We start from the raw sequence: 17,718 nt of genomic DNA, 5'->3' as shown, positions 1-17,718 counted from the left end.
GGTGCAATTAACTGGGACGATATCCTGAGACATAAAAATACACAAAGAAAATGGGAGATGTTTATTAGCATCCTGGATAGGACCTGTGCACAGTATATACCGTATGGGAATAAACATACTAGAAATAGGAGGAAACCAATATGGCTAAATAGAGCTGTAAGGGGCCCTATAAGTGACAAAAAGAATGCATTTAGAGAATTAAAGGAAGTAGATAGTGATGAGGCATTAAATAAATACAGAAATTTAAATAAATTCTGTAAAAAGCAAATCAAGGCAGCAAAGATTGAGACAGAGACTCATTGCCAGAGAGAGTAAAAATAATTCCAAAATATTCTTTAACTACGTAAATAGTAAGAAACTGAAAAATGATAGTGTTGGCCCCCTTAAAAATGGTCTGGGTGAAATGGTGGATGAGGACGAGGAAACACCAATATGCTAAATGACTTTTTTTCATCAGTATTTACACAAGAAAATTCCATGGCAGACAATATGATCAGTGATAACAAAAATTCCCCATTAAATGTCACCTGTAGGGTTGAGCGACTTTGACTTTTTTAGGGTCGAGTCATGTTTCGCGAAACCCGACTTTTTGAAAAGTCGAGTCGGGCGAAATCGTCCGATTACTGCGAAAAGTCGAGGATCGGCCGGAACACGAAACCCTATGCACGTCAATGGGGATTTTTTTTTTCTCTCTCTCTCTCCCTCCCCCTCCCTCCCTCCCTCCGTCCGTCCATCCGTCCCAGCACAGAAAATCTTGTGTTACACATTGCAAATCCCTACTGCGCACAAGCGATAAAATGATGATAGCCGTGCACGCCCCTAACCCCTATGTCATCACTCTGCCCACACTCCTTCATTGGCTGAAAAAATGGCGCTAAATGCGTCATACGAAATGCGACTTTGGCGCCAAGATCGTGTACCGCATGGCCGACCCCACACAGGGATCGGGTCGGGTTTCATGAGACGCCGACTTTCGGCGACATATGAAAATGAACGATCCGTTTCGCTCAACCCTAGTCACCTGCTTAACCCAGCAGGAATTTCGGCGGTGTCTAAAAATCACTAAAACTGACAAATCTCCGGGCCCGGATGGGATACACCCCCGAGTACTGCAGGAATTAAGTACAGTCATTGATAAACCATTATTTTTAGGCCATGTTCACACGTTGCGGTTTTTACCGCGGAACCACAGCGATTTTGCCGCTGCGGGTCCGCTGCAGTTTCCATTGCATTTACAATAGCATGTAAACCTATGGAAACCGCAAACCGCTGTGCACATGCTGCGGGAAAAACCGCGCAGAAACGCAGCGGTTTACATTCTGCAGCATGTCACTTCTTTGTGCGGAACTGCAGCGGTTCTGCACCCATAGACCTCCATTGTGAGGGTCAAACCCGCAGTAAAACCCGCAGAAGAAAAAATATCTGCGGGTTTTCTGTGGTTTTGGTGTAGAAACCGCTGCAGCAGGAAGTGCGGGGAAGCGGGAGGAAGTGCGTGGGCGGAAGTGCGTGGGCGGAGTGTGACCGTCAGCATGGAGGCATGTATGTGAATGTGTGTGTGTGTATGTATGTGAAGTCTGTGTGTGCGTCTGTCTGTGTGTGTGTCCCCACGCGACGATAGTGCCACCCAATTGTGCTAAGTCGCCGTATGGGATTACTACTCCCATCCGATATTAGGATGGGAGAGTTGTCCCTGTGTCTGGCGACTTAGCACAATTGTCAGTAAAACACATACACATACAATACACATACAATACACATAACATACATGACAGACATTACATACAACATATAACATAGAGTATATACTCACCATACAGCACACTGGTACGCGAAGCCCTTGGTCCCCTAGGGAAAAAGTCCAAAAGAAATAAACCAAATCCATACTCCCTGTCTGCAGAATCCAATAACGAGTGTCCCACGCCGATCGCTTGCTCTCCGGTGATACACTACCAGGAGCGAAGCTCCTAGCAGTGTATCGCATACTTTACCAGAGTTCAGTGGCTCCGTCGTCTCTATTTACGGCATTAGAGCTGAGTGTGAACTTTCCCACCCAGCACTGCCGTAAAGCGAGAGTACCGGGGCCAATGAAACTCTCGCGCATGCGCAGTTACACACCGACAGGAGCCGGAGCTCCTGTCAGTGTGTTGCTGCAGCCGTGGAGAGCAGACACATCTCCGGATGTGTCTGCTCTCCATGGCAGATCGTGGTGGGACACTCGTTGGATTTCTGCGGACAGGGCCAGGGAGTATGAATTTGGTTTGTTTTTTTATTTCTTTTTTCAGGTGGAGGGTCTTCAGATGGATTGAGCGTATAATAAAGGGTTTGTCAAAAAGTGGGTGTCTTTATTTCATTAAAATATTTTTTTCTAGTGTCTGTGTTTTTTTTAACCCTTTAATAGTATTAATAATGGATAGGCGTCTTATTGACGCCTCTCCATTATTAACCGGGCTTAATGCCACCTTACAATTGCAAGGTGGCATTAACCCCTCATTACCCCATATCCCACCGCTACATGGGAGTGGGAAGAGAGGGGCTAAGTGCCGGAATTGGCACATCTTTTAGATGCGCCTTTTTTTGGGGCGGCTGCGGGCTTCTATTTGTAGCCGGGGGGGCAAATATCCTTGGACCCTTTCCTAGGCTATGAATATAAGCCCACAGCTGTCTGCGTAGCCTTTCTGGCCTAAAAATATAGGGGGACCCTACGCAATTTTTTTTGGGGGGCCCCCTGTAGTTTAGAGCCAGAAAGGCTACGCAGAGAGCTGTGGGCTAATATTCCTAGCCTGGGAACAGCCATGGGTATTTTAACCCCTTCCCAGGCCACAAATATTGGCCCACAGCTGTCTGCCTAGCCTTTCTGGCCTAAAAATATAGGGGGACCCTACGCAATTTTTTTTTGGAGTCCCCCTATATATTTTTTTAACCTTTAAATAGGATTAATAATGGATAGGCATCTTATTGACACCTCTCCATTATTAACCTGGCTTAATGCCACCTTACAATAGCAAGGTGGCATTAACCCCTCATTACCCCATATCCCACCGCTACATGGGAGTGGGAAGAGAGGGGTTAAGTGCCGGAATTGGCGCATCTCATTTTGATGTTTTCACAAAATGGAGGATGAAAGAAGAAGGGGTTGGACAAGGAAATGACATCATGTGTTTTTTTTTTCCCCACTGCAGTTCAAGCTTTATTTGTGTCAAACTCACAGACAATCTGCAGGGAAAAACGCATAAAAAAACGCACCAAAACGCACCAAAACGGCACCTGCGTTTTCTGCCAAGATCTGCGTTTTTTAGTGCAGAAAAATCCGCAGGAGAATCTGCAACGTGTGCACATAGCCTAAATCTTTAAAGATTCTATGATAACAGGGTCTGTACCACAGGACTGGCGTATAGGAAATGTGGTGCTCATATTCAAAAAGGGGACAAAAACTGAACTTGGAAATTATAGGCCAGTAAGCTTAACCTCTACAGTGAAATCCTGGAGGGTTTTCTAAGAGATGCTATGCGGGAGTATCTGAAGAGGAATAACCTCATGACTAGGGTTGAGCGAAACGGGTCGTTCATTTTCAAAAGTCGCCGACTTTTGGCTAAGTCGGCGTCTCATGAAACCCGATCCGACCCCTGTGCTTGTCGGCCATGCGGTACGCGACTTTCGCGCCAAAGTCGCGTTTCAATGACGCTAAAAGCGCCATTTCTCAGCCAATGAAGGTGAACGCAGAGTGTGGGCAGCGTGATGACATAGGTCCTGGTCCCCACCATCTTAGAGAAGGGCATTGCAGTGATTGGCTTGCTGTCTGCGGAGTCACAGGGGCTATAAAGGGGCGTTCCCGCCGACCGCCATCTCACTGCTGCTGATCTGAGCTTAGGGAGAGGTTGCTGCCGCTTCGTCAGAAGCAGGGAGAGCGTTAGGCAGGGTCCACTAACCACCAAACCGCTTGTGCTGTAGCGATTTCCACTGTCCAACACCACCTTCGGTGTGCAGGGACAGTGGAAGCTACATTTTTTTTTTTTCTCTCAGCGCTGTAGCTCATTGGGCTGCCCTAGAAGGCTCCGTGATAGCTGTATTGCTGTGTGTACGCCACTGTGCAAACCAACTGCTTTTTTCAAAGCACATATCCTCTTGTTCCTTCCTTTCTGCACAGCTATCTTTTTTGTTTGTCCACACTTTTTATTTAAATTGTGCATCAGTCCACTCCTATTGCTGCCTGCCATACCTGGCTGAGATTACTGCAGGGAGATAGTAATTGTAGGACAGTCCCTGTTTTTTTTTTTTTTTTTGTGGGAGATTAAGATTTGCATATCTGCTACAGTGCCATCCGTGTGTGTGCCATCCCTGTGTGCGCCATCTCTCACTCAGTGGGCCATAGAAAGCCTATTTATTTTTTTGCTTGATTTGGGTTCTAAAATCTACCTGAAAAAAAAACACTACATCAATCAGTGGGAGATTAATACTGTCCTCAGGGCTTGTGTGCCACTCCTTATCCTGACTACTGTGTGTGCCATCTCTCACTCAGTGGGCACTGGGCCATAGAAAGCTTTTTTTTTTTTTTTTATTATTATTTGGTTTCTAAATTGTCCCTGAAAAAAACAATTTATCTTATTTGGTTTCTAAAGTCTCCCTGAGGAAAAAAAAAAAAAAAAAAAAAGGTGGGAGATTAATATTGACATTTGTGCTTGAGTGACAGTCCTGCGTGTGTGGCATCTCTGTGATTTTGTGCCACAGAAAACAGAGTGTGTAACATTGTGCCTGATTTTCCTTGTGGTCTCACCAACCTGTTAAGGGATATTGAAATCATACTGAAGTTATAGCTTACCGTGTAAGTTGTTTGACAGCAACAAATAAAGTTACTTTGGTTAAGTTTTTAAAACAATGAGGAAGTCTGGTGCAAGAGGTCGTGGCCGTGGGCGTTCATTATCAGCTGGTAATGATGGTAGTGGTAGTGGAGCATCAGGTGGTCGTGGGGATAAAAATATTCCACGTAAGTCTGGAGCTGTAGAGCCAGTTTCGTCGTCTGGCTACACAAGGCCTCGAACGCTCTCTTTTCTGGGAGTAGGAAAACCGCTTTTAAAGGCGGAGCAGCAACAGCAAGTTTTGGCTTACATTGCAGACTCAGCCTCTAGCTCTTTTGCCTCCTCTTCTGAAACTGGTAAATGTAAAAGCAGCGCGTCGCTTGTGGATGTCCACGGTCAGGGACAAGTCGCTTCCTTGTCCTCTTCAGCAAAAACTACAACAAGAGAGAAGGATGCAGCAGGCGACACAACGGGTTACTCCATGGAGCTCTTTACACATACCGTCCCTGGCTTACAAAGTGAAACACTTAACAGGCCATGCCCATTACAAGTTGATTCTGACATGGAGTGCACTGATGCACAGCCACAGCCAGAGTACTATGCTGCTCCTTTGACTCAGACCACCACATTGCCCTCTCAGGGTACTGATCCACAATCAGACCCTGATGAGACTATGTTGCCCCGCCACGAACGCTATACCACCGACCGACACAGTGACACAGATGAAGTTGCACACGAGCTCGAAGAGGAGTTAATAGATGACCCAGTTATTGACCCCGATTGGCAGCCATTGGGGGAACAGGGTGCAGGCGGCAGTAGTTCAGAAGCGGAGGTAGAGGAAAAGCCACAGCAGGCATCAACATCGCAACAGGTTCCATCTGACGGGCCCGTATCTGGCCCAAAACGCGTGTCAAAGCCAAAACCTGTTGGAGGACAGCGTGGCCATCCGGTTAAAGCTCAGTCTGCAATCCCTGAAAAGGGATCCGATGCTAGGAAGAGTGCAGTCTGGCATTTTTTTAAACAACATCCAATTGATCAGTGCAAAGTCATCTGTCAAAAATGTTCAACTAGCTTAAGCAGAGGTCAGAATCTGAAATGTCTCAATACTAGTTGCATGCATAGACACTTAACCACCATGCATTTTCAAGCCTGGACTAACTACCAAACGTCCCTTAAGGTTGTAGCACCCTCGGCCAATGAAGCTAGTCAGCAACGCAACATCCCTTCCGTCACTGTAAGGCCACCATTTTCCGCACCACCGGCAGTATCTGTGCAGGTTTCTTTGCCAGCCAAAAGCACTCAGGGTCAGGGAATCACCAGTTTTGTAGGAGGAAATATTGCATCTAGGTCACCGGCGGAAACAATACCATCTACAACCGTCTCGCAGTCTGCCATGTCCACCGGCACACCCGCAAGTTCCACGATCTCCATCTCTCCAGTTAAGCTTACACTACATGAGACTCTGGTTAGAAAAAGGAAGTACTTATCCTCGCATCCGCGTACACAGGGTTTTAACGCCCACATAGCTAGACTAATATCGTTAGAGATGATGCCCTACCGGTTAGTTGAAAGCGAAGCTTTCAAAGCCCTGATGGAGTACGCTGAACCACGATACGAGCTACCCAGTCGACACTTTTTTTCCAGAAAAGCCATCCCGGCCCTGCACCAGCATGTTAAACAGCGCATCGTCCATGCACTCAGGCAATCTGTGAGTACAAAGGTGCACCTGACTACAGATGCATGGACCAGTAGGCATGGCCAGGGACGTTATGTGTCCATCACGGCACACTGGGTGAATGTGGTGGATGCAGGGTCCTCAGGGGACATCAATTTCGGGACAGTTGTGCCTAGCCCACGGTCTAGGAAACAGTTGGCTGTAGGCGTTCGCACCACCTCCTCCTCCTCCTCCTCGTCCTCCTGCAGAAGCTACAGCTCTTCCACAGACCACAGTCGGCCAACCACTCCATCGGCAGATGACACTGTTGCACACCAGTTGTCCCATTATGGGCCAGGTACTGCCAAGCGTCAGCAGGCTGTATTGGCTATGAAGTGTTTGGGCGACAACAGACACACCGCGGAAGTTCTGTCCGAGTTCTTGCAACAAGAAACGCAGTCGTGGCTGGGCACAGTAGATCTTGAGGCACGCAAGGTAGTGAGTGATAACGGAAGGAATTTCATGGCTGCCATCTCCCTTTCCCAACTGAAACACATTCCTTGCCTGGCTCACACCTTAAACCTGGTGGTGCAGTGCTTAGTGAAAACTTATCCTGGGTTCTCCGACCTGCTCCTCAAAGTGCGTGGACTTTGCTCACATATCCGACGTTCGCCTGTACACTCCAGCCGTATGCAGACCTATCAGCGGTCTTTGAACCTTCCCCAGCATCGCCTAATCATAGACGTTGCAACAAGGTGGAACTCAACACTGCACATGCTTCAGAGACTGTGCCAACAGAGGCGGGCTGTTATGTTTTTGTGGGAGGATACACATACACAGGCAGGCAGTAGGATGGCAGACATGGAGTTGTCTGGTGTGCAGTGGTCCAAGATACAAGACATGTGTCAAGTCCTTCAGTGTTTTGAGGAATGCACACGGCTGGTTAGTGCAGACAACGCCGTAATAAGCATGAGCATCCCCCTAATGCGTCTGCTGATGCAAAGTTTGACGCACATAAAGGAGCAGGCGTCTGCACCAGAGGAAGAGGAAAGCCTTGATGACAGTCAGCCATTGTCTGGTCAGGGCAGTGTACAGGACGAGGTAGCGGGCGAAGAGGAGGTGGAGGACGAGGAGGATGATGGGGATGAGTATATTTTTAATGCGGAAGCTTTCCCGGGGGCACTGGAAATTGGTTGCGTGGCAAGGCCGGGTTCTGGTTTTTTGAGGGACACAAGTGACGTAGATTTGCCTGAAACTGCCCCTCAACCAATCACAACCGGAGATTTGACAACTGGAACTTTGGCCCACATGGCGGATTATGCCTTACGTATCCTAAAAAGGGACACACGCATAACGAAAATGATGAACGATGACGATTACTGGTTGGCCTGCCTCCTTGATCCACGCTATAAAGGCAAATTGCAAAATATTATGCCACATGAGAACTTGGAACTAATATTAGCAACCAAACAATCAACTCTTGTTGACCGTTTGCTTCAGGCATTCCCAGCACACAGCGCACGTGATCGTTATCACACGAGCTCCAGGGGGCAGCAGATTAGTAGTGTTAGGGGTGCACACATCAGAAGTGGCATTGGACAAAGGGGTTTTCTGACCAGGTTGTGGAGTGATTTTGCTATGACCGCAGACAGGACAGGTACTGCTGCATCAATTGAAAGTGACAGGAGACAACATTTGTCCAGTATGGTTACTAACTATTTTTCATCCCTTATCGATGTTCTCCCTCAACCGTCATTCCCATTTGATTACTGGGCCTCAAAATTAGACACCTGGCCAGAATTGGCAGAATATGCATTGCAGGAGCTTGCTTGCCCGGCAGCAAGTGTCCTATCAGAAAGAGTATTCAGTGCTGCAGGTTCAATATTAACCGAAAAAAGGACTCGTCTGGCTACCCAAAATGTTGACGATCTAACATTCATTAAAATGAACCACAACTGGATTTCAAAATCTTTTGCCCCACCTTGCCCGGCCGACACCTAGCTTTCCTATGAAAAGCTCTTGCCTGTGGACTACTGTGAATTACTTTTCTAATGTCTAATTTTCTGCAGCTGATTGTCCGGCATATGACATGTTTACACCTCCCTAAATGGCCAAACTCACCACACGGGGCCGTGGTATCGCGACTTGGCGCAAGCACCCGTGAGACAGCTGTTTGCCTGAAGAGGTGGGTGTGCTCGCTTTTGGTCGACGGCATTGGTACTGGGTCCCTCATAGTACAATAAAGTGTCTCTGGCGGTGGTGGTGCGCACCCAACGTCAGACACACTGTTGTAACATGAGGGGCCCTGGGCCTGTACCGCCGGCCACAAGAGAGTTCACCCACCCCCAGGTCAAACATTGCTCTACCACTTCCACAGTTATCTCTCACACTTCCACCAATGTTTAGTCTATGCGCTGACATCCTTCCATACCTGCCACTGACAATACCATTGTGTTGACATGTATGATGGTACATAACATAGTCAGGGGCAGTGTCCTCTATTTACCACAGTAAATACTTTGCGCTAAATTAGTAGGTCTGAAACAACGCAGAGGATCCCACCCCTGAACCTAATGATTGCACCCTTTAGTGTCTTTGTTTTAATGCGAGACATTCACATTTATTTGTTGTTTTTTGACTACTAACTGGCAGACACTCATTACAATCGGTCTCCGTTGACCACACCACTGCTGCCCGTGTACCCCTGGAACCTATTTTACAGTGCCTACAACCAGCCCATTTTATTATGTTAGGCCTTCGAAGCCTGTCTGCGGTCCCTCCTTCCACTAGGCCTCCACTGACCAGACCACTGCTGCCCGTGTACCCCTGGAACCAATTATAAAGTGCCTACAGCCAGCCCATTTTATTATGTTAGGCCTTTGAAGCCTGTCTGCGGTCCCTCCTTCCACTAGGCCTCCTCTGACCAGACCACTGCTGCCCGTGTACCCCTGGAACCAATTATAAAGTGCCTACAGCCAGCCCATTTTATCATGTTAGGCCTTCAAAGCCTGTCTGCGGTCCTTCCTTCCACTAGGCCTCCACTGACCAGACCACTGCTGCCCGTGTACCCCTGGAACCTATTTTACAGTGCCTACAGCCAGCCCATTTTATTATGTTAGGCCTTCGAAGCCTGTCTGCGGTCCCTCCTTCCACTAGGCCTCCACTGACCAGACCACTGCTGCCCGTGTACCCCTGGAACCTATTTTACAGTGCCTACAGACAGCCCATTTTATTATGTTAGGCCTTCGAAGCCTGTCTGCGGTCCCTCCTTCCACTAGGCCTCCACTGACCAGACCACTGCTGCCCGTGTACCCCTGGAACCAATTATAAAGTGCCTACAGCCAGCCCATTTTATTATGTTAGGCCTTCGAAGCCTGTCTGCGGTCCCTCCTTCCACTAGGCCTCCACTGACCAGACCACTGCTGCCCGTGTACCCCTGGAACCTATTTTACAGTGCCTACAGCCAGCCCATTTTATTATGTTAGGCCTTCGAAGCCTGTCTGCGGTCCCTCCTTCCACTAGGCCTCCACTGACCAGACCACTGCTGCCCGTGTACCCCTGGAACCAATTATAAAGTGCCTACAGCCAGCCCATTTTATCATGTTAGGCCTTCGAAGCCTGTCTGCGGTCCCTCCTTCCACTAGGCCTCCACTGACCAGACCACTGCTGCCCGTGTACCCCTGGAACCAATTATAAAGTGCCTACAGCCAGCCCATTTTATTATGTTAGGCCTTCGAAGCCTGTCTGCGGTCCCTCCTTCCACTAGGCCTCCACTGACCAGACCACTGCTGCCCGTGTACCCCTGGAACCAATTATAAAGTGCCTACAGCCAGCCCATTTTATCATGTTAGGCCTTCTAAGCCTGTCTGCGGTCCCTCCTTCCACTAGGCCTCCACTGACCAGAACACTGCTGCCCGTGTACCCCTGGAACCAATTATAAAGTGCCTACAGCCAGCCCATTTTATTATGTTAGGCCTTCGAAGCCTGTCTGCTGTCCCTCCTTCCACTAGGCCTCCACTGACCAGACCACTGCTGCCCGTGTACCCCTGGAACCTATTTTACAGTGCCTACAGCCAGCCCATTTTATCATGTTAGGCCTTCAAAGCCTGTCTGCGGTCCTTCCTTCCACTAGGCCTCCACTGACCAGACCACTGCTGCCCGGGTACCCCTGGAACCAATTATAAAGTGCCTACAGCCAGCCCATTTTATTATGTTAGGCCTTCGAAGCCTGTCTGCGGTCCCTCCTTCCACTAGGCCTCCACTGACCAGACCACTGCTGCCCGTGTACCCCTGGAACCAATTATAAAGTGCCTACAGCCAGCCCATTTTATCATGTTAGGCCTTCGAAGCCTGTATGCGGTCCCTCCTTCCACTAGGCCTCCACTGACCAGACCACTGCTGCCCGTGTACCCCTGGAACCAATTATAAAGTGCCTACAGCCAGCCCATTTTATTATGTTAGGCCTTCGAAGCCTGTCTGCGGTCCCTCCTTCCACTAGGCCTCCACTGACCAGACCACTGCTGCCCGTGTACCCCTGGAACCTATTTTACAGTGCCTACAGCCAGCCCATTTTATCATGTTAGGCCTTCAAAGCCTGTCTGCGGTCCTTCCTTCCACTAGGCCTCCACTGACCAGACCACTGCTGCCCGTGTACCCCTGGAACCAATTATCAAGTTTATAAGCGTGTCCCGAGGAACACTCCGGTATAAAACATCAGAAAATATAAAAATAAGTATTTTGCTTATAATAAAGAAAATACTGGAGAGATATCAAATGCATACATTTTAACATTAAAAACAAAAACACTTTCAACCAAAAACTGGTACAGTACCAAAATTGGCCACCAGCTACAAAAACTTTCTCCTGCAAGTAGTTAACTGAAAGGTTTTTTTCCATTGAAAACACAGATATGGCATCCACCGAGTGTTGTCCTGTCGCGTCTTCTTTATATTATTGCAAAGAAGCTGCAACTGAATAAAGCTGTGCTTCAACCTTCTGGCTTTCGGCCTATAGTATCAGATATTAAACTGCATTTGGCCTTCAACTTTGGTTACGGCCTACTAACGGTGTCTGCCCCTCCCTGGTGTTGCCCTCAACTGAATAAAGCTGTGCTTCAACCTTCTGGCTTTCGGCCTATAGTATCAGATATTAAACTGCATTTGGCCTTCAACTTTGGTTACGGCCTACTAACGGTGTCTGCCCCTCCCTGGTGTTGTCCTCAACTGAATAAAGCTGTGCTTCAACCTTGTGGCTTTCGGCCTATAGTATCAGATATTAAACTGCATTTGGCCTTCAACTTTGGTTACGGCCTACTAACGGTGTCTGCCCCTCCCTGGTGTTGTCCTCAACTGAATAAAGCTGTGCTTCAACCTTGTGGCTTTCGGCCTATAGTATCAGATATTAAACTGCATTTGGCCTTCAACTTTGGTTATGGCCTACTAACGGTGTCTGCCCCTCCCTGGTGTTGTCCTCAACTGAATAAAGCTGTGCTTCAACCTTGTGGCTTTCGGCCTATAGTATCAGATATTAAACTGCATTTGGCCTTCAACTTTGGTTACGGCCTACTAACGGTGTCTGCCCCTCCCTGGTGTTGCCCTCAACTGAATAAAGCTGTGCTTCAACCTTGTGGCTTTCGGCCTATAGTATCAGATAGTAAACTGCATTTGGCCTTCAACTTTGGTTACGGCCTACTAACGGTGTCTGCCCCTCCCTGGTGTTGCCCTCAACTGAATACAGCTGAGCTTCAACCTTCTGGCTCTCATTAAGTGCTGTGTTTTTCAAAATTGGTGGTTAGGGCCTACTAACGGTGTCTGCCCCTCCCTGGTGTTGCCCTCAACTGAATAAAGCTGTGCTTCAACCTTGTGGCTTTCGGCCTATAGTATCAGATATTAAACTGCATTTGGCCTTCAACTTTGGTTACAGCCTACTAACGGTGTCTGCCCCTCCCTGGTGTTGCCCTCAACTGAATAAAGCTGTGCTTCAACCTTGTGGCTTTCGGCCTATAGTATCAGATATTAAACTGCATTAGGCCTTCAACTTTGGTTACGGCCTACTAACGGTGTCTGCCACTCCCTGGTGTTGCCCTCAACTGAATACAGCTGAGCTTCAACCTTCTGGCTCTCATTAAGTGCTGTGTTTTTCAAAATTGGTGGTTAGGGCCTACTAACGGTGTCTGCCCCTCCCTGGTGTTGCCCTCAACTGAATAAAGCTGTGCTTCAACCTTGTGGCTTTCGGCCTATAGTATCAGATATTAAACTGCATTTGGCCTTCAACTTTGGTTACGGCCTACTAACGGTGTCTGCCCCTCCCTGGTGTTGCCCTCAACTGAATAAAGCTGTGCTTCAACCTTGTGGCTTTCGGCCTATAGTATCAGATATTAAACTGCATTTGGCCTTCAACTTTGGTTACGGCCTACTAACGGTGTCTGCCCCTCCCTGGTGTTGCCCTCAACTGAATAAAGCTGTGCTTCAACCTTCTGGCTTTCGGCCTATAGTATCAGATATTAAACTGCATTTGGCCTTCAACTTTGGTTACGGCCTACTAACGGTGTCTGCCCCTCCCTGGTGTTGCCCTCAACTGAATAAAGCTGAGCTTCAACCTTCTGGCTCTCATTAAGTGCTGTGTTTTTAAAAATTGGTGGTTAGGGCCTACTAACGGTGTCTGCCCCTCCCTGGTGTTGCCCTCAACTGAATAAAGCTGAGCTTCAACCTTCTGGCTCTCATTAAGTGCTGTGTTTTTAAAAATTGGTGGTTAGGGCCTACTAACGGTGTCTGCCCCTCCCTGGTGTTGCCCTCAACTGAATAAAGCTGTGCTTCAACCTTGTGGCTTTCGGCCTATAGTATCAGATATTAAACTGCATTTGGCCTTCAACTTTGGTTACGGCCTACTAACGGTGTCTGCCCCTCCCTGGTGTTGCCCTCAACTGAATAAAGCTGTGCTTCAACCTTCTGGCTTTCGGCCTATAGTATCAGATATTAAACTGCATTTGGCCTTCAACTTTGGTTACGGCCTACTAACGGTGTCTGCCCCTCCCTGGTGTTGTCCTCAACTGAATACAGCTGAGCTTCAACCTTCTGGCTCTCATTAAGTGCTGTGTTTTTAAAAATTGGTGGTTAGGGCCTACTAACGGTGTCTGCCCCTCCCTGGTGTTGCCCTCAACTGAATAAAGCTGAGCTTCAACCTTCTGGCTCTCATTAAGTGCTGTGTTTTTAAACATTGGTGGTTAGGGTCTACTAACGGTGTCTGCCCCTCCCTGGTGTTGCCCTCAACTGAATAAAGCTGTGCTTCAACCTTGTGGCTTTCGGCCTATAGTATCAGATATTAAACTGCATTTGGCCTTCAACTTTGGTTACGGCCTACTAACGGTGTCTGCCCCCCCTGGTGTTGTCCTCAACTGAATACAGCTGAGCTTCAACCTTCTGGCTCTCATTAAGTGTTTTTTAAAAAACAAAATGGTGGTTAGGGCCTACTAACGGTGTCTGCCCCTCCCTGGTCTTGCCCTCAACTGAATAAAGCTGAGCTTCAACCTTCTGGCTCTCATTAAGTGCTGTGTTTTTAAAAATTGGTGGTTAGGGCCTACTAACGGTGTCTGCCCCTCCCTGGTGTTGCCCTCAACTGAATACAGCTGAGCTTCAACCTTCTTGCTCTCATTAAGTGCTGTGTTTTTAAAAATTGGTGGTTAGGGCCTACTAACGGTGTCTGCCCCTCCCTGGTGTTGCCCTCAACTGAATACAGCTGAGCTTCAACCTTCTTGCTCTCATTAAGTGCTGTGTTTTTAAAAATTGGTGGTTAGGGCCTACTAACGGTGTCTGCCCCTGCCTGGTGTTGTCCTCCACTGAACAAAGCTGAGTTTCCACCTTCTGGCTCTTTTTTTTTTTTAAATTGCTGGATGGGGCCTAATAGCTCTGTTTGCTCCTCCCTGGTGTTTGTCCTCAACTAAAAAAAGCTGAGCTTCAACCTTATGGCTTTCAGCCTATAGTATCAGATATTAAACTGCATTTGGCCTATTAGTGTGTTTGGGCCCTTAAAACAGTGTCTGCTGCTCCTGGGTTTGCTACTCCACTCAACAAAGCAATGCCGCCTGTTTAGTCCTGTTACCAATTTTGAACTGCATTTAGCCTACTTTATTCTTTGGCCCTATATCTGTTTCCTCCTCATCCTGCCCACTGCCCAGCCACTGCTACATGAGTCTGCTGGTACATTGACCTAGACCACTACATTCCCCTTGCACTCTACACAGCCAGAATCTGACCCTGCTGAAAGTCAGGTTCCCCTTCCCGCATGTTAAACCACCTTACACAGGGACAAAGAGGAAGGTGCAGATGAAAGTGCAGGTTCCTTCATCAGGTGGGGGGGGCATACTCGTTGGCGACGTCACTGGCACATGGCCCCTCAGAGTACGCAAAAGTGTCGCTGCTGGTGGGAGGCGCCCCCGCCGTGCAAACACACCGCTGTACTTTGAGGGGCCCTGTGCCAGTGCCAATGCCAACGAGTGGGCCCCCCTGCTTGCTTAGGATCACAGCACTTGCAAACTTGACATACTTACCTCTCACTGCTCCACCGCCGTGACGTAGTCCATGTTTCCTGTGCCCACTAAAACCTTGAACCAGCCCTACCCCCCACAACTTTTGCCAAATCACCCCCAATTTCCAGTGCCCAACTATTATTATAAAGTTAATTTAGATTGACAAGCTTCAGAAAACAAGAATGGATGTTTTTGGCATTAAAATGGGCACTGTAGGTGTTTTCCTGGCCTCCACTCACTGCCGTCTATGCTTCCCCATTGACTTGCATTGGGTTTCGTGTTTCGGTCGATCCCCGACTTTTAGCGATAATCGGCCGACTTCACTCGACTCGACTCTGGACTAAGTCGGGTTTCACAAAACCCGACTCGATCTTAAAAAAATGAAAGTCGCTCAACCCTACTCATGACCCAATATCAACATGGGTTTACTAGGGACTAGTGTTGAGTGATACCTTCCGATATGCATTGGTATCGGTATCGGATAGTATTGGCCGATACCGGCAAAATATCGGATCTCGCCGAAACCGATACCCGATACCAATGCATTTCAATGGGACGCAAAGTATCGGAATGGTTCCCAGGGTCTGAAGGAGAGGAAACTCTCCTTCAGGGGCTGGGATCCATATTCATGTGTAAAATAAAGAATTAAAATAAAAAATATGGATATACTCACCTCTCCGGCGGCCCCTGGACTTTACCGATGTAACCGGGAGCCTCCGTTCCTAAGAATGAGCGCGTGAAGGGCCTTCGATGACGTCGCGGCTTCTGATTGGTCGCGTGAGCGCTCATGTGACCGCTCACGCGACCAATCACAAGCCGCGACGTCATCGCAGGTCCTTCACGCGCTCATTCTTAGGAACGGAGGCTCCCGGTTACGGTGGTAAGGTCGAGGGGCCGCCGGAGAGGTGAGTATATCCATATATATATATATATATATATCCATATACTCACCTCTCCGGCAGCCCTTGGACCTTACCGCCGTAACCGGGAGCCTCCGTTCCTAAGAATGAGCGCGTGAAGGACCTGCGATGATGTCGCGGCTTGTGATTGGTCACGTGAGCGGTCACATGAGCGCTCACACGACCAATCAGAAACCGCGACGTCATCGAAGGCCCTTCACGTGCTCATTCTTAGGAGCGGAGGCTGCCGGTTACAGCGGTAAGATCCAGGGGCCGCCGGAGAGGTGAGTATATCCATATTTTTTATTTTAATTCTTTATTTTACACATGAATATGGTTCCGATACCGATTCCCGATATCACAAAAGTATCGGAACCCGGTATCGGAATTCCGATACTGCAAGTATCGGCCGATACCCGATACTTGTGGTATCGATATGCTCAACACTACTAGGGACCGTTCCTGTCAGACTAATCCGATAAGCTTCTATGAGTTCCAGACTGGACCAAGGGAACGCAGTGGATGTGGTGTATATGGATGTCAGGACTCCGAACATTTTTTATTACCTTTTTGTGCATTACTGCCCTTTTCCAAGATGGCGTCTTTGGTCTCATGTGCACTGTGTCTTCCTGCTATAAAACTCCACCCCAGCCTTCAGTCTGTGCTAGAGTATTCTGCCTTGCATCCAGCTCCTGACCTCTGATTACTCCCTGGCTATACACCTGCTCCTGTGAACCTGTGTGGTGATCCTGCTACTCTGCTCTGAGTTCCTGCTGCATACACAAGCTTCCAGTAATCCTCCTTCATCTGCTGCTCATGTTTACTTCTATCTGCATTTGCTGAACATGTAAGCTGTTGCAACTTTGCAATAACCTGAGACTATTTACCAGGCCTCCCTGGTTGAGCTAAGATATGTTTTGAACTACCTTATAAGCATATCTATCTGTGTCTGGACTAGACAAGGATTTATTTGTGTCAAGCATCCTCAAGAATAACTGTGCTTCATAGACTTTTTGCTTGATTGCATTCTCCTCTGAAGTTTCCTATAGACTGCTAAGCTGCGTTCATTATTTGCACCAAGTGTTGTGGACTTGAGTTTCTCTCTGCACCTGTTTGAATCACCGTGTGATAATATAGACTTTACCACTTATAAAACTGTGTCCTGTAGTTGTCTTGTTCCACACAGAGTCTCCTGAGTTATCCCCTATAATTATTACAGGATAATCTAGCCTAAAAAAAAAAGACGACTGCTGGAACAATGACTGCAGAAAGCAGATTAGAGCAGGTGTTTTCCATAATTAGATCACTGCAGAAAGATGTGGAAGGTCTGCAAAAGAAGTTTGGAAGCTTTGAACTCAATCAACAAGTGTTTGGACAAACTTTGCAGGACTTGAGCAACCACATGGCAGCCCAGGAAAACAAACTTGCTGGCATAGAGTCCCAGTATGGACGGGCTTTTCAGGACATAAGCACGTAAATAGCTGCACAAGTGACTTTACCCTCTGGGCAACCGCCACCAGCTAGCCCACTTAAGTTGCCCCATTCAGATTTAATGGTGATCGCGACAAATTTTGTGGCTTTGTGAATCAATGTATGCTATATTTTGATGTGCATGCTGACCATTTTCCTAGTGATAGATCCAAAGTATTGTGTGTAATAATGCTACTGACCTCACGAGCGCTCGCCTGGGCGAATCCGATGATTGAGTCTCGTGACCCACGGTTAAATGACTTGGATGATTTCTTGGCTGCTATGGCATTAATGTTTGATGTCCCTAATTGCCGTGCAACCGCTGAATCTGCTTTGTTGTCTTTACGCCAGGCTAAACGTTCTGTTATTGAGTATGCC

Source organism: Ranitomeya variabilis, chromosome 1, assembly GCF_051348905.1.
Source record: "Ranitomeya variabilis isolate aRanVar5 chromosome 1, aRanVar5.hap1, whole genome shotgun sequence".
NCBI classification, from domain to species: Eukaryota; Metazoa; Chordata; class Amphibia; order Anura; family Dendrobatidae; genus Ranitomeya; species Ranitomeya variabilis.
This window is presented reverse-complemented; position numbering follows the sequence as displayed.